This window comes from Leptinotarsa decemlineata, unplaced genomic scaffold (assembly GCF_025532065.1).
Source record: "Leptinotarsa decemlineata unplaced genomic scaffold, Ldec_3_MD MMD2_P_RNA_scaffold_12, whole genome shotgun sequence".
NCBI classification, from domain to species: domain Eukaryota; kingdom Metazoa; phylum Arthropoda; class Insecta; order Coleoptera; family Chrysomelidae; genus Leptinotarsa; species Leptinotarsa decemlineata.
In genome coordinates, this window is record NW_027412526.1 from 4,483,263 (window position 1) to 4,504,386 (window position 21,124).

At 35.5% G+C, this 21,124-nt stretch overlaps 1 protein-coding gene across 3 annotated transcripts in view; it reads left to right on the top strand.

Annotated features, from left to right (window-relative positions):
* Positions 1-3,842: 3,842 nt before the first annotated feature.
* Positions 3,843-21,124, top strand: part of LOC111516433 (probable G-protein coupled receptor No18) — a 231,794-nt gene continuing 214,512 nt past the window's right edge. Inside the window, exons 1-2 of one of the 3 annotated variants that reach the window (XM_074172433.1) lie at positions 3,843-3,971; positions 4,227-4,390. The gene's annotated coding sequence lies outside the window, so the exon portion shown is untranslated. Of the gene's footprint in view, positions 4,391-21,124 lie in introns of all 3 variants that reach the window. The other 2 variants (XM_074172438.1, XM_074172429.1) reach the window with 2 other exon arrangements.

Sequence of the window (21,124 nt, forward strand, 5' to 3'; positions counted from 1 at the left end):
GGGTGCAGGGTGTCGTTTCACGGCTTCTTCAACCTTCTTGGAGGTGCTCAAGTGAGGACGCTTTCCTTCAGGAGCTGGCGCTTACGTTTTTACCGTTGTATTACATTAAGAGGTGATCTGCTATGTCCAGCCTCATTTCGAGCGGTAGATTGGGGTGGACATTTCTGTCCATCACCAGCCAAGGCCATAGGTTGAGGTTAACACTTCTGTCTAGCCCGGATTCTGTTTTTGTTGTATCAGTTTTCGTGTTTGTTTTATTCAAGTGTGTTCACACGAGTTGGGGTCACATCTGGCAGAGCCCCGTATTACCAGAAGTAGGCTGATTACAATGAGGTTTCCCCCAGTTCCCTAAGTGGATTGTCAGTGACCGCAAATCACCCTGCGGCCATTCAGCTGTCGGCACGATTCCTTATACCTTAGCTTGGGTAGGCTGGTCCACGGTAGCATGTTTCGCAAAGGCTTTCGGGGAGTTTCAGTTTCCTTCACTCTACTTATTTCTGCCACTGACCAGGAGTCCGGCGACCTCTTCAGTAAGGTCAGTACGTCCGGGGCAGTACCTTCCGTCCCTTCCGTCCCCTGGTCGTTCCCTTATCCGCCACCTGGGATATGCAGCACAACACACGGATTACTTGATACTCATCATGACATTATGAACAAAATTACACATTTTACAAAGTTACAAAGTTTTACAAAGTTACAAATTTTGCCTTTGTTAGTTTGATGTATAAGCTGTATTTATGTAGAGTTTCATCTAAATCCGTTCAGTCGTTTAGGCGCGAAAGAGTCACCATAAACTTGCACATTTATATCAGCATACATAGTATAGATAGATATAGATTCTTCTTAGCTTACTGCCACATACTGCTTGATTTATCTAATCTAATCTCCGTTCATCTGACGGGTAATGTATGAACATTACGTAGGATAATGAAATGAATTAATCCACTAATCCACTCGACAACAAACAAAGATATGATAATCTTACAGTTATCCCTGGGGAAACACTTTGCCTGCATGTTTATTGACATTATTCATTTGTATAATTTGAAATGAAGTTATTTATTTATTTATTTATTTATTTATTCATCCAAACAGGCTGATTAGCCTAATTACATGGATATAACAAAAAATAAAACAAAAATTTTAGTTCAATACTGATACATATACAATAAAATTAATACTAAAAATAGCAGCATAATGTTTACACAACCCTAACTGACAATATACCAGAATGACAGGGAGACGTTATTCAGAAATACTAACCAAATAATTCAATATCAACTAGCGAAAACTGTTTTGCGATAAAGTCCAGTCCAATGATATTATATTTGAAAATTGCCTTGTTACAGCTTACTCTGTCCTGAACGTGCATATTTTCAATTTGAAGTCGTTATTCTTCGATATTTATTTAAGGAAACTCGTGAGTTATAGGGATATTATCATGATTGATTCCATATGCTTCAGTGTGATGTTTATACAACAAATAGATTTTAGTTTACTGGATTTCAATCAGTTCAAAGGATGAACTATATCCTAATTGTTTTTTCAGTGGTGAAATAAATGTGTTACATTTCCAGTTTTTCTTTACCTGGTGTTTTAAGTAATACTCATAGTTTATTTCTCGATGAGAAGCTATGATTCATTTTTGTTATTCAGGTAGTATTCAGCTTGTTCTGAAAACCTGAAGAATACTTTAATAACAGAGTTATGTTGTGACCATTTTCAAAAGGTTGGTTGAAGAATAGAATGGACAGTGAGACCTTTTATAAAACTGGAGTTGATATGGAGGCTCTAACTCCAAATAATTTTTTGATTGGAACTTGTTATTCAGCGTTACCTTGTGCTGAAACTGATGAAAGGGATTTGTGTTTATTGAACAAATGGAAGGCAGCACAAAAACTCACAGATTTATTTTGGCAAAGGTGGGCTAAAGAATATCTACTATCTCTAGCAAAACGAGATAAATGGCAACAGTAAAGAAGAAATGTCAAAATAGGGGATATTGTTCTATTTTATGACCCCAATAGTCCACGGAACATTTGGCTGAAAGAAAGAATTACAAATGTTCATCCTGGGAAGGATAGCAAAATCGGAGTGGTTGATGTTGTTACAGCTTCTGGAACAACATTCAAGCGAGCTGTATCTACACTTTGCATACTTGATGTATTCAAAGAGAAGTCTTCCGAGAATAATCAGATTAGAAGTGATTTCTTTCATTTGAATCAATTACTGCGGGAGAGAATGTTCAGTATTTATATTCATTATTATTTGTTCACTCTCTCATTTACCCTGTATATAATTATATTTAGTTTGATGTTCAGTTGTTGTAACTGAAACAAAGAGAATAAAAAAACTTTTTTGACTGACATTGAATTTCAATATTTCGTTCTTCGAGACCGGATTTAACTTAGATATTCCAGGTAAAACACAACATCAATTAGTAGGAATAAATTTCACTTAGGTGAGATTAATGTCTGTTCTTTTGTTCATACAATTGTTGTTTTCAAAAATGTATAAATTTCTAGAAAGGACCTCTTAACTGAGATTGATTCAGTGGTTAACACTTTCATTGAGTTATAATCCAAATGGTGGTCAAACTTATCCATATTGTCATCTGAAGAACATCTTTCTGATTGTAATCTATTGTCACGTTTGTTCGAATTAATTCTAGCACCTAATGATTGCGAAGTTTGACCAATATATATCTTATCACATGATTGACACGGAATACTATAAACAACATTCACTTGATTTATGAAGGGGACCTTGTCTTTGACTTTGCTATGTATTAACTTCATGGTTTATAGCTAACTGTTTTGTTAGCTATTTTTATGTTCGGTGAACTATGAAATATCTTAGATAGTTTGGGAGTGATCTCCTTGATGAAGGGTAAGGTTGTAAAAATGTATTAGCTTAGAGCATCACTAGTTGTATTGTCATTGAATGAATGTGTAGTAACATTGGTAGTTAAATTGCTAGTTTCTCAAGATGTAGGTGTATTGAAGAAAATATTATTTATCAACCGAATAGGATAGGAATTTTTCTATGAAAAGATTCAAAAGAATTTTAAGGTTTTTTTTGTGGAAACTTGTATCTGAGATTTTCAGCACTCTATTTTTCAGTTGTTTGACCAAGTTCACTTTCACCGACTGTTTGTGATACGATAGGTAGTTCATGTATCTACCTGAGCTGCATGGTTTTCTGTACCAGTCAATCAAGACTCTGTTATCTTTGTTCTGATGAACCTTGTATCGAGGAAAGGTACTGATTGTAAGTGATCTTCGGTTTCAATCGTGAACTGGAACGATATAGTATGACCCCTACATCCGCGGAGAGAGTTATTCACTGCTGTTACCTCTTGTGAGTGGCATTGTTCCACCCGAAGTAAGTATACGTCTCTCCAGCATCCTAATGATGTGAGATGCTTCCATCTACGAGCTGCACATCCTCTCCGTAATCCCAGCATCGTCCTCTTTTGAGATGGACCATTTCATACCAATAGCATGCGTGTACTCTTCCACCACCCTCAAGGACTGATGAAGATCCTTCTATTATTATTATTGTTATATCAAAATAACAAATAGCGTCCTGGAATTTTTCCATAAATTCAATTTCCAAGTGACACTGCGTCATAAATTCTCACCCTTCGTGATACGCATCATATAAAAACTACAACACGCCAAACAATATTGAAAATAATTACGTTTCAAAAGTTCCATGTCTAGGATATCAATTACGTGGTATCATATCTAGACAATAAATAATCCGTTGTCGTTGGATGAACAAATTGTAATCAAATGCCATCGGCAGATATTGAATACCCAGCACGGAATACCAGTCACCCAACGATCATGGGCATGGAAGACGCGCCTCGCCAGTCGACGTCCAACCCTACTAGAGCATAGACGCCGCAGAGGTTGCGTCGCGACGCCGAGAATTCCGCGCGTTCGACGTCTTTACTGACGACTGAGGTGAGAAAACTTTTGAACCGTTTCAAGTTGCCTGAGTGTATTTCCACCACTTGGAAATACACAAATAAATAAATAAATAATAGTAGTAATGATGATAGTTCATTTTTATTTGGTGGATGCTGTTCCAAACTTATGGAACGCATCGTGAACACAAATTGAGCTATTCATTGTTTTCGAATTCACTTTTATACTATAAATAGCTTGAAACGGTTATAAAAGCTATCTTTTGGCAATTTGGTCGTGCGTTAACTTTAGATCCGGTGATCAAGCGTCTAATTGGACACTTATTCTGTTTGACATATTGGTAATTGTCTTACGAACTGAGCTTGAGTAGTTCCGAGAAGTTGCAAGTTAGATAACTCCACCCTGTTCAGCATATACTAATGGAAAGTGCGTGATTTTTCTGTCAGCTTTGAAAGGTAGGTGTTTTCAAAATTTCATGGCTTATAATATGATCGGCATGCAAATGAACTTTTACGATGCCCTGTAATTAAAGATATTGCAGCGAAATGTTTGTTACAATGAAGGCATTGAAATACTGATTGAAGTGAAGGCTCATGTCAATATTTTTATATCTACGAAATTTTTGAATCCTGATTATTTATTCTGTACCTGTTGTACTGGTATAGCAAATAATGTGGAACAATAACAAATTGAGAAATAAACAATATTCTAATTAGAACACCTAATACGTGCCAGGACAGCTCTTTTCGATGTATGCCGATCTTATGTTATTAAAACATTATGTAACATTGAGATAGGGAAGGTTTACGACGACGATCATGTAATCGAAACAAGGTAGATCAATTTGAGTTATTCTGAATAGAGGAAGTTTTTCTACGAAGTCGTTTCATTTCGTTTCTTATAAATGAACCTGAAGTGAGTTTATTACATGGCGATCCTGCCAGAAGATTCCAGGATGATTCCAGGATTACCACGTATGTTATTAACGGGTAGATACTGAGAAATAGAGACGAGTTGCATTTGACATCTTCCAACATGGGATCCACAGAGAGTAAAGAAGAAGTAATCATAAGCCAAGCCGGGAACAGTGGTGGAGTTTCAGCTAGCAATGGGTTCTCCGTTTCCGAAGTACTAGGCATCGTAGCTTTCGCCTGTTTCATTTTGGCACTCGGCGCATTTCTAATAAAGAGGTGCCAGAAATCATTAGAAAAGAAGATAAGAAGAGAGATAACGAGGAGTCAGGAGTTGGTATAGGCGTAAGGAGTGAGAAGAAAACGAATTACATGGGTGGTTCACGCATTCCAAAGTGAAAACCAACAACAAGTAGAGTGGAAATTGGATGACACATGGAAAGACATTTTAAGGTCGTATTTATTTAGTATAAGTTTGTGTATCAATATATCGATTTATTTTCGTCTTTAGCGTAGCAAATGAGCATCATAGACTTATTTAGATACTCGTTTGAAGAACTCAAAGTTTTTAATAGGAATTTAAATAAAGATAGCAAAGAGAGGCGAGTCGATCTAAAAGCTATAAATCGCAAGTTTGAAGAATTAAATAGGATTGAATCAGAGTTAAATGAAGTGAAAAATAAATTCAATGCGGGCCCTAAAGATGCAGATATAATTCAAAAAGTTAAGTTATATGTTGAATCTTCAAACAAATTATTAGTCGATATTCGAAATACCTTAGAGACTAGATTAGCTAATATTACAGAAATTACTAGAAGTTTTACAATAATGGGTGAAAAATTTGATCTCAGAATAGCGTCAAGCTTATTGCCTATAACCGACAATTCGGAGGAATCTGTAAAACAGTTAATAGATGCCATTGAATTATACGATAGTCTTTTAGACGATAATGGAAAAGTAACACTAACAAACTATGTCCTTAAAACTAGATTGTCACAAAGTGCAAAGATGAGATTAGAGTCGTCATATCCGTCTAATACTGATTTAATTAAAGACATCAAAACACACTTGTTGACAAAGCATTCTGCCGCAAGTTTATCAGTTGAATTACATAACGCAAAACAAAAACATAAATCAGTGAATGAATTTGGTAAATCAATCGAGGAATTACTGGTCGATTTGACAATAGCGCAAGCCGATGGAAATGTCGAGGCAATGAAAATTCTTAAAGTTGCGAACGAAAAACTGGCAATTCATGCTTTCGCGAACGGACTGCGAAGTCACGATCTGGGAACTGTCATAAAAGCTAGGAACTATAGCGCTTTGAAAGATGCTATAACGGGAGCTGTAGATGAGGAATGTACGGGAGGTGCAACCTCTGCTTCGCAGGTGTTTCACATGCGAGGGAACTCAAAATTTAATAATTTCAACCGTACGAGTCGAGGATTTCAGCAGAATAATAGGGGAAGACCAAATTTCAGTACCGGACAATTCAATAACTCACAATCGAATAAGATCAGAGGAAGTAGTTTGCATAGTAAAAATAATTTTAGGGGTCGAAACCAGGGACATTTTCGCGGAAATTTTAGAGGGCGTTGGAATAATCACAACAACCAAACTTTCAGTCCATCTCGAAGAGGGTTTTTTATGGAAAACGCTCAGGATGCTGAATTAAACAACCCTTCCCCGCAATCTAATCAGTTTTTTCGGTCGAGTCAGTGAGAATGTAGGTGATTATAAGGTTTTAAGTATGAATGGTCTTAATTATGTATGTATGAAAAACGGAAAAAGTGAGTTGAAATTTTTATTGGATACGGGTGCTTCGGTAAGCGTAATTTTTACATCATGTATAAATAAAAATCAGTTTGTCGATACGACAAATAGAATCAAAATAAACGGCATAGCGGGTTTTGTCTTCACGCAAGGCTCGGCTAATATTACATTAGAACTATCTGACGTTAAGATAGGTCACGAATTTCATGTGGTGAATGACTTTGGTAGTGATATGAATGGTGTTATTGGGTCAGATTTCTTTGTCAAGCACTCTGCAATATTAAACTACGAATTATGCACATTCTCTATATATATAAACAATCGGAAACTGTCGATTCCACTGCAATCCAAGTATGAAAATTATATAACGATTCCACCAAGGTGCGAAATTATTAAATATTTGCAAGTACATAACTCAGATGATTGTATTATCATACCAGAAGAAATTTCAGAAGGTGTTTATACTGCGGGAATTATCGCAAAGCCTCATAACCACATTATACCTGTTAAAATTCTGAATATTACGGATAAAGAGGTACACTTGAAAAATTTTAGACCCAAAACTGAAAATATTTCAGAATTTGATGTTCATACTTTTGGAAACACACACTTTTCAGTTGAGCGTATAGATAAGTTACTCAACTCCATAAATACCAAAGGTCTTAATAAGCAGGAAAAAATAGCTATTGATAAAATCTGTGCAAAATATGCGGACGTATTTCGCTTTGAAAATGACCCACTGACGGTGACAAATGTCTGTAAACAGACCATACATTTAAAAAAGGATGCCATTCCGGTATACGTAAAACCATACCGGTTACCGCATTCGCAGAAAGCGGAGATAAATAAACAAATTGACAACATGCTGTCAGAAGGAATTATAGAGGAAACAAGGTCCGAATGGTCGGCACCATTGTTAATAGTACCGAAAAAAGAGGATAGTAAGGGTAATAAACAATGGAGGATAGTTATCGATTACCGTCTGTTGAATAAACGCATTGAGGATGACAAATTTCCATTACCTTGCATAGATGAAATTTTAGACTCACTCTCCGGAGCGATGTACTTCTCACATCTTGACTTATCTCAGGGCTATTATCAGGTTGAATTGGATGCAACATCTAGAGCTTACACAAGTTTCACAACCGATAAAGGTCAGTATCAAATGACGAGATTACCGATGGGGTTGAAACTGAGTCCAAGTGCTTTCTCTCGAGCGATGACCATAGCAATGTCAGGGTTAAATTATGAGAGATGTTTCATTTATTTGGACGATTTGATAGTTTTCGGGAATAATTTGGAAATTCATAATCGGAATTTGGTAAAAACTTTGCAGCGATTGAGACAGGTCAATTTGAAACTAAATCCTTACAAATGCGAATTCTTGAAAAAACAGATATTGTATCTGGGTCACGTGATTTCATCTGAAGGAATATCTCCAGATTTTGAAAAAATACGTGTTATACAGCAATTTCCGGTTCCAAAAGACTCTAATGAAACTAAACGGTTTGTAGCATTTGCGAACTATTATAGGAAGTTCATTCAGAATTTCGCGGATATCGCAGCACCGCTTAACAGATTGTCAAAAAAGGGTGTAGTATTCGCTTGGAGCGAAGAATGTCAAAAAGCATTCGAAACGCTAAAGCAGGCACTGGTACAACCACCAATTCTCGCATATCCTGATTTTTCGGAATCAAACGTTTTTAAATTACGTACCGATGCCTCAAATTTGGCTATCGGAGCAGTTCTGTCAAATTCAGATGATAAGCCGGTGGCGTTCGCCAGCAGATCGCTGAATAAAGCTGAAGTCAACTATTGTGTGATAGAAAAAGAATTACTTGCTATTTGTTGGAGTGTGAAAAAATTTCGTCCTTATCTTTACGGGAAAAAGTTCATTATCCTTACAGACCATAAACCATTATTATATCTTTTCGGTATGACGAATCCTTCAAGTAGACTAACGAAATTTAGGTTAACACTAGAAGAATATGATTTTACAATAAGTTATGTTAAAGGAAAAGATAATGTAACGGCTGATGCATTAAGTCGTATAAAAATTGACTCCGACGAACTGAAAGAAATGTCAGTTAATTCCTGTCAAGTCATGAATGTCGTGACAAGGGCACAAACGAAGAAATTGGGCAACAATTCACGGGAAAAGTCCAATATCTCTTTTGATAACAGGCCTGATCATCCTGGTGTCGTAGAATTATTGAAACCACCTAAAGAATTTGTTCAGTTGTATCCTTTGTCGGAAGTTGAGTTTCAAAGAAAAAAACGTTCTGAGTATAAAATAAAAGGGAATATATTATATGATGAAAAGGCAAATACTATTTATATGAATCAGGATGAATCTCGATCAGCGACTGCATTCGGTGCATCGTTGAGAGACCTGAAGGAAATTTGCCAAGAATATGGAATTCCAGAATTAGTTATAGTAAAAGAAGATAGATGCGCATCGTTATTAAAAAACATTTTGGAAATTCCCAATGAAATTAGAAAGGCAGGTATAAAAATAAATATAATAAAAGCTCAGCAACACATAACTAGGAAGGAAACCCAGCAATTAATTTTGAACGATTACCACATGTTACCAACGGGAGGGCATGCTGGAATTAATCGCATGTATAACAATATTAGAAAACTTTACTTTTGGTCTGGTCTCCGAAAGGATATCGAAAATTTTGTAAAACGTTGTGATGACTGTCAGAGATATAAGTACTCAAGACCGCATCAGCAACCAATGAGAATAACCACAACGGCTACCTCAGCGTTTCAGAAAGTTTTTCTTGACTTGGTGGGCCCTTTAGACCAAGACAGGGAAAATAACCGATACATTTTGACGTTGCAATGTGAGTTAACAAAATTCGTAGAAGGGTATCCATTAGAAAATAAAGAGGCAGTAACAGTCGCGAAATCATTCGTAGAAAATTTTATTTTACGATTTGGTATTCCAGAACAAGTTGTGACAGACAGAGGCACTGAATTTCTAGCGTCGACCTTCAAAGAGTCGTGCAAACTGCTAAAAATCGAACAGCTGAATTCAACGGCGTATCATCACGAAACCATTGGAGCATTGGAAAACACACATAAAAATCTAGGTGATTATTTACGCATACATGCATCAGAGCATCCAGACACCTGGAGCTCATGGATACCATATTGGTGTTTTGCATATAATAATACAGTGCATACGGAAACTCGGTATAGTCCATACGAATTGGTTTTCGGCAAAATGAGTCGAGTACCATCGAGCATTGCTACACAAATCGACCCTGTATATAATTTCGATGATTACCCAATTCAGTTAAAATTTAGATTGCAAACAGCTTGGAATGACGCGAGAAATAATTTAATGGTATCAAAATCGTTACGAAAACAAAAACTAGATATTAAAATTAATCCTGTTAATGTTAGGATAGGTGATAAGATATTAGTAAGGAACACATCTTCAAATAAGTATGATCCTATCTTCAAAGGTCCTTATATTATAGTAGAAGATAAAGATCCAAATGTTGTAGTTAGAATAGATAATAAGCTGGTAGAAATACACAAAAATAGGACAAAATTGTTTATTGAATGAAAAAAAAATATTGTTCAAAATTTTTTTTTTCGTCATCGGGGGGAGATGTACTGGTATAGCAAATAATGTGGAACAATAACAAATTGAGAAATAAACAATATTCTAATTAGAACACCTAATACGTGCCAGGACAGCTCTTTTCGATGTATGCCGATCTTATGTTATTAAAACATTATGTAACATTGAGATAGGGAAGGTTTACGACGACGATCATGTAATCGAAACAAGGTAGATCAATTTGAGTTATTCTGAATAGAGGAAGTTTTTCTACGAAGTCGTTTCATTTCGTTTCTTATAAATGAACCTGAAGTGAGTTTATTACACTGTAGTACACATACATGTACAGTGTGTCAATTTTAAAACTTACACTGGGCTATATCTCACGAACGAAAGCTCATATCGAAAATTGCTTGAAACCTTTTCTAGGATAGTAATGGGGAACTAAAGTGACATGAGAGAGAACTCACCCCCATCAAATCCCTTGCCCCCACACACCAAAACTCAAAAAGTTCAAATTGCAAACCCCTACTTGTGATAAATCATTGAAAATACTATAAAAAATGCTGTCCAATAATATAAATAACAATTGTACAGGGTGAAGCAATAATTGTGAAACTTTGGCTGAAATGGAATATTTAATGAGGTTTCTGTTGAACTACAAATTTATTAAAAATGTCAATTAAGTAAATATTCGGAGTGGGTTCCGTTGTTTTGTAAACAATAATACAGCCTATTGTCAAAGTCTGCACGAACTTTAATATCAGCCGGCTCACTATGACTTTTTTATTTGTAATGTTACCTCCCGGACTATTATTTTAGATAATAAGTGTCCGTCGATGATTTTTTTTTGAATAAAAACTTAATTGTTATATGTTGTTACATAAAATTAAACCGGTCATGCTATGAGGATAAAAAAAAAATCAGTGGGGTTATTATTGAATAATTAAAATGTATGAAACTTTTCGGAAAACCATGTGAATTTGATAATCGGTGATGCAAAACTACCTAAGGAATCATCTCATGAAAGTTCAGGATTGACAATCGATACAACTCTACGTTTCAGAGAATATTTTATCAATGAAATAAAAATGGCTTCTCCTTCTCTGAAAGCAATCTACTCAATTCAAATTTTTCAAATTAAAATTTATCAACAAATGAACAATATCAAATGAATGTCTATAAATATTTAAAAAGTTGTTAGTCCATGCATAATATTTTAACACAGTCTGCTAAGTGTAAACACTTATGTTAAGTGTTAATAGATATTATTTATGAAAAAATAAATTGAAATGAAGAAATGTATCAATAATAGTATTTTATCATGAATGAGGGTAAAATGAATCATCTGTTGAAGTGAATTATTCCAATGTGAGCACATATCCAATTTTGTTATTTTCTTTCTAAATGCTGTTGTTGTCAACTTTTCAATTTCTCGTGTAATTATATTGTGAATTTCACAACCAATACATATTCAGTCTTGTTGTTGATCTTGTATTATACTGATGTACAATTATGTAAGTATTTGCAAAATGTTTTTTATATAGATGGTACTGATTTTGTTAAATGTTTGAGATTGGAAATGAAATATTTTCTGAATAAAACTTTTGATGGAAATCTGCAAAAATTTTTTAAAATCATTTTTATTTACTTATTCATCCATAGATTCGACAGATTTTAATGAATTTCTATATGCACCACCCCAGGCTATGCTTCCGTAGATCATAATATTGGAAAATAATGTATGATAAAATATGAATGGTGTTTTCACTTCGAATATAGAATTCTGAACCTATAAACACATTTTTTAAATTTTTTGTCAATTCAAGTTAATATTTTTTTCCACTTCACGGAACAATTCATATACATTCCTAAACATTTCATTTCTGGGGTTCTGTTTGATTCAAGAGTGCAATGGCATTTCTGAAAATGTTTCTGTAAACATTTCGAACCATAAATATTTATTTCATCAAATTTTAGTTGATATTTTTCATTACATAGAAATGTCATGAATTTAGTTTTCGTGATTAAGTATGAGTAAGTCATGTTTCAAAATTAACATGACAACTTCAGCTATCGCTATGGTCTCATCCCAGTTATCTCTATCCACTACATATACAGTGTCATCTGCATATAAATATAGATTACCATCAAGATTTGTATTTAGTTAATCATTAATGTAAATAAAAAAGGGCAGGTCCCTGAACCGTGTCTTGAGGAACACCAAACTTTATTTGTTAGTTACTCTTATATTCATTGATTTTTACAAACTGTTTTCTGTTTCCTAAGAACCTCCGAATTGTGTTAGTTTCTCTTGGATTTCAGATTGAGATACAGTATCAAAAGCTATCTTTGTATCTGAAAAAAATTTCAATCACTTTTCTATTAGTATTCAGACCATTATATATATTTCGAGTTACACTGAAAATTGCATCTTCTGTTGACATTCTTTCCCTGAAACCAAATTGTTCAGTCGACAAAACTTTTTCATTAGCAAAAAAGGTAACTACCCTTTTTTATGCAGACAAATTTTGAACAGACAGACATAATTCCTCAGGGCCTGGAGAAGATTCATTATTCAAATACTTTATCATTTCTATCACCTCACCGTCTGTGACAGGCGACCAATATGAACTTTTGTTATTCGATTTTGAATCTGGATTGAAATATGTTCTATAATATATCCAAGCAGAGAAGTATTCAGTCATAAATTCAAAGAGTATTTGCTGGGCAAATAGCAAAATTGCATGGAATGGGCTCCGAATTGATCACACATCCACCGTATTCGCCAGATTTGGCTCCCAGTGACTACTGTCTGTTCACAAACCTCAGAAAAATGCTCACCTGTAAAAAATCCGGTCGACTGAAGAGGTTATTGCTGAAACTGAAGCGTATTGTGGTGCTAAAGGTAAATCGTTCTACTAAAGTGGTATTGAAGCGTTAGAGCGGCGCTGAAATGATTGTGGGGCTCCTGATGGAGGATACGTCGATGAATAAACCCAATTTTGAACGAAAAACGTGCTTTTTTTAAGTAGTCGACCCTAAGATAGTTCGACTGAGTTTTATACCGATCAATTTCAGCCTAAAGCAAATTCAAATCCAAGATAGAGTGGATGCAAACATTGACATGCCCTACGCACGTGATATTGAAAATCCCAAGAATTGGCCAAGGTCGTATTCAGAACCAACATCTTGTTGATCGCAAATGCTATATCATACTTAGGAAAACTTTTTTATAATAACGAGTGAAATGCACAAGTTATGTTGTTTAACGGGAAAAATGCAGATAATATGTGTAATATAGAAAGATTTTCATTGGATTTTTCACAGCGCACTCAAGCATTATATGAAAAGAGACGTAATTATTTCTTCATTGATAATTTTTATTTTATGTGAAATCAAAAGGAATATTGATCAAAATTATTCAACTGGATGGATTTGTCTCTTCATCAGTAGTATCATCCTCACCAATCTGAATTATCAGTGGCTCGATTCGTGCCTCTATTATGTTATCAAGCTTCCACATATTTGTCTCGACTTCCGATATCACATGCCGAACACACTTCTCACATTTCTCCGCTGTGACTCTTTTCAAAGCCTCATCAAAAAGTACTTTGAGATCTGCAAATTTGACCGTGGTGTTATGCTGAGCTACAAAATTCCTCACATCCGTCCATATTAACTCACAGTGGTATGGAGGCAGGCGAAGGACAATTTTGTTTTGGCCTGCTGCTATCTCATCGACTATATATTTTTGGTATTCAAGCTTGCGCTCCTTGACAATTTTTAGTAGCTGTACTCTTAGCATTGAGCCTTCAAAGCTAATATTCTTCGATCGCAGCCCATTTTGGATTTCAACCTTCTTGAAGACGTTGTCGGAATCTTCTCTAACCGTCGCGAATGATAAGGTGCATTGTCCATTACAATCACAGCATTATTCTCCAGATGGTGTAGAACTTTGGAAAACCACTGTTCGTGATAATCTCCAGTTTTCTTCGACTCGAAACACCACAGCCCTTCAGCAACAAACCCATTCTCATTGTGTGAAATTATAAAGAGATATGTAAGTAAATAAAACAAATACGAGGGTAACTTTTTATATATTGAGATTGAGGCAGGTCTTAATATAAATATAAGTTTACCTGATGGATTTGTTAATCCGGTGGATAGTCCATCTAGAAATGCCCTCCTAGATGAGGTCACAGTTTCATCGACCCATACTTTAGGGGTAGTATGACCAGTATTAACCCAGGTTCCATCCATATAATAAATTGTTCTCTGTTGTTCCCTATAATATTTAATTTTGGTCAAATACTCTCTCCTCCATAACACAATTTCCTCTCTATCCAATAATGAACTATTGCGCCCTCGTTTTGTCCATACAACATTCAAATGTTTCAAAACTTTATGGAATATTGACCTCTTGAAAATTGACAATGAAACATTTTCATTTATTTCTGTGAGTACTTTGTCTATCGTGGGTATTTCAGTTCTGAAAAAGTACTCATGCACTTTCCTCCTGATTGCATGTTTATCAGCATCATCTATTGATTTTATGATGATTTGACGATTCTGATTTGTATTCGGTTTGAAAAATGTATAATTTTGTTTATATTCCCGTAAAACATTGTAAATCGAAGCGCCACACACTCCAGTTTCATCGGAAACTTTCGATACGACTTCGTCGACAGTCGATGTCTCAATTTCTTCCTTCTCTTTCTTGAACACATTTAAAATACCTTCTTTCTACTCAACACTCAAATGTCTCTTTTTGGATCGTTTTCTGGCTGGACTCAGAGGATAGCTCACAGTGTCATCAGCAGTGTCTGTACTGGACATCTTGGAAAACAATTTTGAACAATATACTATAACGCACGCCACACAAACACGCAAACGACTGATTACAACCCTGTGCTGGTACCGAACTCGTACCAAGAAGGCGAATTCACCAATGAACGCTGCCCTTTCCATCTGACACTGGACGATCACGTGAACATCATGCTTCGGATTTGTTTTGTTTTACTCTATCTTGGATGTATATGTTTGTTTTTTGACCCTATTGTTTGCTGTTATTTACTGAGTGTTTATTCATATCACTGTTTATTCTATTTCATCTACATTTTTCATATCCGTAGGATCTCATTTCATATTTATTCAGTAGCTTTTTTTTCGGACAATTGAACATTTTATTCATCATATTATTATTATTATTTTCACTCTATTTTTATGAAATGAAATGTTTTGATGATTCCAATGAAAATCCTACTCCAAATACTCATTATTTGTTGCTTGAAGTTACAGTTACAAGTAAATTCACAATTCAAGATCTTTCAGACTATTGACAGTGCTAAAGTGGAAAAAGGCCAGTGCAATCTCTCTACTGAAGTGTTTGCTTGAAGATGTCGACCGGTTCCTGATGAACCGACATATTTTTTGATTGTTTATTTGGAAAGTTAAGTGTTTGACGGATGCCCATTGTTTGGAGTTTGTTCAGTGTTAAAATTAGACTGAAGGTCGTACGAATATAAATGTGTAAGATTCACGCTATGAAATTATGACGAATTCTAGGTAGGAAATGTTGTTTTTTCGAAATAACAGTCTCTTGAATAGCCCTAAGGATTTGGTTTGATGTTTTCACACTGAAAGTTTTCATCAGTGGGAGTCAGGGCCGTCGCCAAGGGGGGGACCCTCCCCCCCCTGCTTTTTTGACGTGGGAAAAAGTTGGGTTAAGTTGGGAAATTTTGGGCCATGGAGATAGAAAAAAATAATAGTGAAAAAATGAATACAAATTGAAAAAATAAAAATGAGACAAAATAAAAGGAGAGGTAATAAGAAAAGGGAAAGAACCAGGAGAAGGTTGGGATTTCCCAACATGCATAACTTGAAGAGAATTTTGAGTTGTTTGAAATCTTCAAAAAATTTTAATATCTCCCGAGTAAGAAAACAGTCCTGAACAGTCCACAAATTTTCAAGTGACAATTTTAATCACCAAAATTTATTTTTGTTTGTGCATACCCTAACGGGCATAAGCATTCAGCCAATCTTTGGCTAGCAAAGTAAGAAAATTAACATATTATAGTAGTAATTAATCCCTTGGCTTTCATTTCTCCGAAAGTTGTGAAATTTTGCTGGTGGGGTTGGGAAAATTTGGATTCCTTCCCCCCCTGGTTTTTCTCCTCGCTACGGTCCTGGTGGGAGTTATTTAAAAGACATACAACCTTAATATAACCTAAAAACCTCCTGACAGCTTTGTTTCATCAATTATAGTAAGTGCCTCTACATTTAATTCCATCTCAATGCATCAAGAGGGAATATGTTCATCGTTAGTGATGATAATAATTGGATTGATTTGATGATGTCAACTATAACTGTAGATATGTCACGTCTCAAAGGAATCTCACTAATTGATATCGTGTAAACGCTTCAACTGTAAATTCAAATCCAGCTTGAAGGCAGGGTGGGTGAAATGATCCTTAAGGAATACAGGGTGATTTAGCAACTTCTACGTCGAGGTGGAAAGATATTGTGCCTGAAAGAATATAAGAGACGATATCTTCTTACATAGATTCTCGTTATGACTGGACCAATTTAACGAGTCCTCTTGTTGAATTTCCAAAAGATTTACCGAACTTCTAGTTCGTATGTTATTTCGACTAAAGACAGTAATGTTTTGGGTTTTCATTCTATTCAGTTTGAGATTATTGTTATTGTACCATATTTAAGCTGTATCTTTAATTTGGTTGATAGTGGTACGGAAACTATCAATATTTTTTGTGATTGGAAATAGGTAGCATCATCCACATATGAAAAGGTCATTGATATATATGATAAATAAGAGTGGTCCGAAGACAGATCCTTGTGGGACACCATGTGGATTTCCTGAATCATCGATCTGCCACTCTTTGAAGATACATATTGTTTCCTATCGGTAAAATATGAACGGATTGAAGAAAGTAAAGGACCTCTTATCCCATAAAATTCTAGTGTTTCGAGGAGTAGGTTAGGAAAAACACAATCGAAAGCTTTCATGAGGTCACACGAAATTGAAACAGTATGATCACCTTATTCTAAAGTTTTTATGACCGCAGCGACAACTTGACAGACAGCGTTCACTGTTGATTTATCGGCACGAAAACCAAATTGTTGTTTATGAAAAAGATTGAAGTTATAATAGGTCTGTCAAACGATTGAAAAGTGTCAACGATATCTCATACTGACGCCATCTTCTGACATCTACTTCACCACCAAGAAACGAATGAATTTCAGTTAAAACACAATTCAAAATTTTCTGAATCATATCATTTTCAGGAATCACAATAGTAAAATTACAGAGCACACTTTGGGCGACACAAAAAGTAATTTCAAGTGTATTATCAAAAAACTTCGATTTGTTTTGGTCTCTAAATGAAATTCGATCAGGAAAAACCCTTTCATCTTCGGAGCTGAAAGCAGACATACTCACTTCAGACTCGATTAGTTTCGATAATCTATCCTTTGATGTGTAGATTATCGAATGAAGTTTACCTTTCTCAGAAAAGGATTTATCCTGAATTAATCACGTTACCCTTCTGCAAAACGTCCAATTTTCCGTGACCATGAATCAGGCTGAATTTGACCAGTGGCACGGATTATGTTGGCTTTGAAGACCGCTGTGGTTTGTGGTTTATTCGCATAATAGAAATAATTATATGCTTTATTGCCCAAAGAACATCAGGTCTTATTGACAAAGCTGCAAATTTTCATCAGTCATTATATACATAAACATATATACATACATATATACACATACATACAGTGCTTTCCTTCAATGCCCCCTCTTTTATTTTTTGAAGGGATCAACTAAAAAAATTCAAATTTGGAATGATAAAATAAATGCATGAATACTTCATTTTGAAGTGAAATTGACAGATGAAACTTTAAAAATGGCAACTGGGCGCCATCTGGAAAAAAATGAATGGAAAGGGGGATCTTGTGACACATCTTTTTGAAGCTCCTGATGTCAATTTTTTCAACTACTACAAAATGGCCGAACTTTTAATAGTTGCCTGAATACATTGACATTTAATTACATAGTGTGATGTAATGAGCTTGAGGTCAGTTCAGAAGATGCTCGAAATGGTTGCCTTGAACTTCTTGATATATGAACAGCATATCCGATATTTCATGCCGAACATTTTTGAACACAGTAACATCAATATCTCTACAAATATTCATTATTCTATAACAAATATTGGAGCAGGTTCAGTTTCGTACACCTTTTGCTCCAAATAGCCCCATAAAAAAAGTCCAAAGGTGTCAAATCTGGCGAGCGGACTGGTCATTCTTTGGGACCTCGACGGTCAATCTAACGACTGGGAAAAGTAGTATCCAAATATTTCATCAGTTCTGACTTCCATTGTCTAATATAATATGAATTGATTTGAAATCCCTGAAAAAAAAATTAAAAAGATCAACAGAAAATAACAATTTCAATAAACAAAAAACTGAAATTACAAAGAAATAACACACAAGCAACAACCAAAAAAAATTAAAATTGAAATAATAATAATAACTGAAAATTAAAAAATATTATTAACGAAAAATGATGAAAAATAACAATTAAAAGATTCCAAACCAAGTTACGTCACGAAGTTTCGATTGTTAGTATTCCCAGTCGTCTTTGGGTGATAACTGGACTCATTCCTCCGAAGTTTGATTATTTATAGGTCATTCGAGTGCTTTCATCTATCCCCTCTTCCCTCTCTCCGCGGAAAATGACTGTTTGGCGGGAGTTGGTTGTTATTCGCTTGATCAGAGGTTTCCATATGTTACGTATCTCTACGCTACCTTGACTACATGCGTTGTTGGACAACATATACGCGGCTTCTTTGAATTTTATTTCAAACCAGTGTTCCTCTTTGTGGATGATTTCAGCTTGAACCCACTTGATGTTATGTTGGTGAGTCCAAACATGCTGTGCTATTCAGGATTTACTGGTTCCTCCTCGCTGTTTGTGTTTCTTGTGCTCAGCAATGCGAACTTTCAATGGCCTCTTAGTTTCACCGATGTATGATTCTCTGCACTCGCAGGGTATCCGCAGGGTATCCGACTTGTCTACTATCAGTGCAGATTGTTATGTTTCTGCCAGAAATTCCTTTCCTGGTTATTTCTTTTGTAGCGATTGAGATACCATCCAGTTCTATTTGAATCACGCTGCTATTCTCCACTGAATCCTTATGCTTAGTGATTTGGAGTAAACTCCACATCCTGAGCCTTCTTTGGTTTTTGAGCCGTCTGTATATATGCGTATTGAATTTGTAGCATCTGACTCTGTGTTTTGTTTATTTGTATTTTGTACGGTCTATTAAACACGAACCTGGGTTCAATTGCATCACTGGCTGCAGCAGAGGTTGCGCAATGTACGCTTCTAGCCATAGACTTAGGCTCAATTGACCCATTTCTACTTTGAGGTTCACACCAGTTGTGCGCAATCGTAACATGGCCATCAGCTCAACCTCCTAAACGTACAGATCCAGAGGGGTCAGACCAGTAATTTATTTCATTGCCGCGGTTGGTGTTGTTCTCATGGCTCCTGTGATGTTCAAACAAGCCAATCGCTGTATTTGATACAATTTTTGGATGGGCGTTGCTTGTAGAACTTTCGGTCCCCATGCAATGGCTCCGTACGTTAACATTAGTCTTATTAATGGAGTGTAGATCCAGGTGACCACACGAGGTGAAAGACCCCATGCGCGTCCCATTGTCCTCCGTCATTGATCATAAGCCACATATGCTCGTTTTGGTCTACTCTGTAGGTGAGATTTCCATGTTAGCTCCCTGTCGAGGATGATACCAAGGTATTTCACCTCTTCAGAGAAGTTTACTTTGCTTTTCAAGATTTCGGGCGGTTTCAAGTCCGATAAACTTCTTTTCCTCGTGAAAAAGACCGTCTCATACTTATCACTGTGATGAATGACAACTAATTTGACAGATGTAGCTTCAATAAGATGACCGTTGTCAATCGTCAAAGTTTGCAAGTCTCTGTTGGAAAACCCTAAACTCTCGATGTAATATGTGGAAGTTATGGAGGGGAAAGATCTGTTGGGATGGTTACCAACAAGAGGATGAAAAATTTTCAGAACTCCAATTCAGGTAATAAGTGTATTCTGAACAAATTTTTTCAGCAAACGTCAGGAAAGTACGCTTTTTTCTTTGAGGAAGTAACATTTTTCGGCCTCGTCCAGGAAGTAGGCACTTTTTGAAATGGGCCGGAAAAAAATCACATCGTTGTCATTGTAAATACGAAAATCTTGGTGAGTATAGTTTTGATAAATGCAGTTGATCATAACCGTAGCAGCTATATTTTCATGAGATGAGTTTATATTTTGTATCGAGTCCGGTCTTGGTAACATCCGTAATATCAACAATGAATTTTCTGTTTTGTTTTTTTATCCTAAATTTCAAATCTGTCAACACTTTTTTCAAACGATGAAAGCCCAATCAATAATAGAAAAACATCGTCCGACATATACCGTGTGACACAGACATTTTTACGGAACTATTGATAGTGATTATTCTTACAAAGAGGCACTTTTTGACGTAATGTGATATTTTTTCAACTTTCATTTTTTCCGGAAATCTCATCACCGTTTAATTTTCAAATAAAACACCCTGTATATTATTACATTTTGAAAATCTACACAATTTTCTGAATCCAATGATACCCCATACTTGATATTTTAAGTGTTGAGACGCTCTTTTTATTTTTCGATCTAGAGGGACATGAACGTGAAAAGAATTAATATTATTTCAATTAAGTGAACACAACGAATCAACATCATTGTATGGAATAAAACTTAGATACTCATTTTCTCCTATTGTAATTCATTTAAGAAACAAAACTTCAGTTTCATTTCTTAACAGGAGTTTAAAGATCATTATGATCT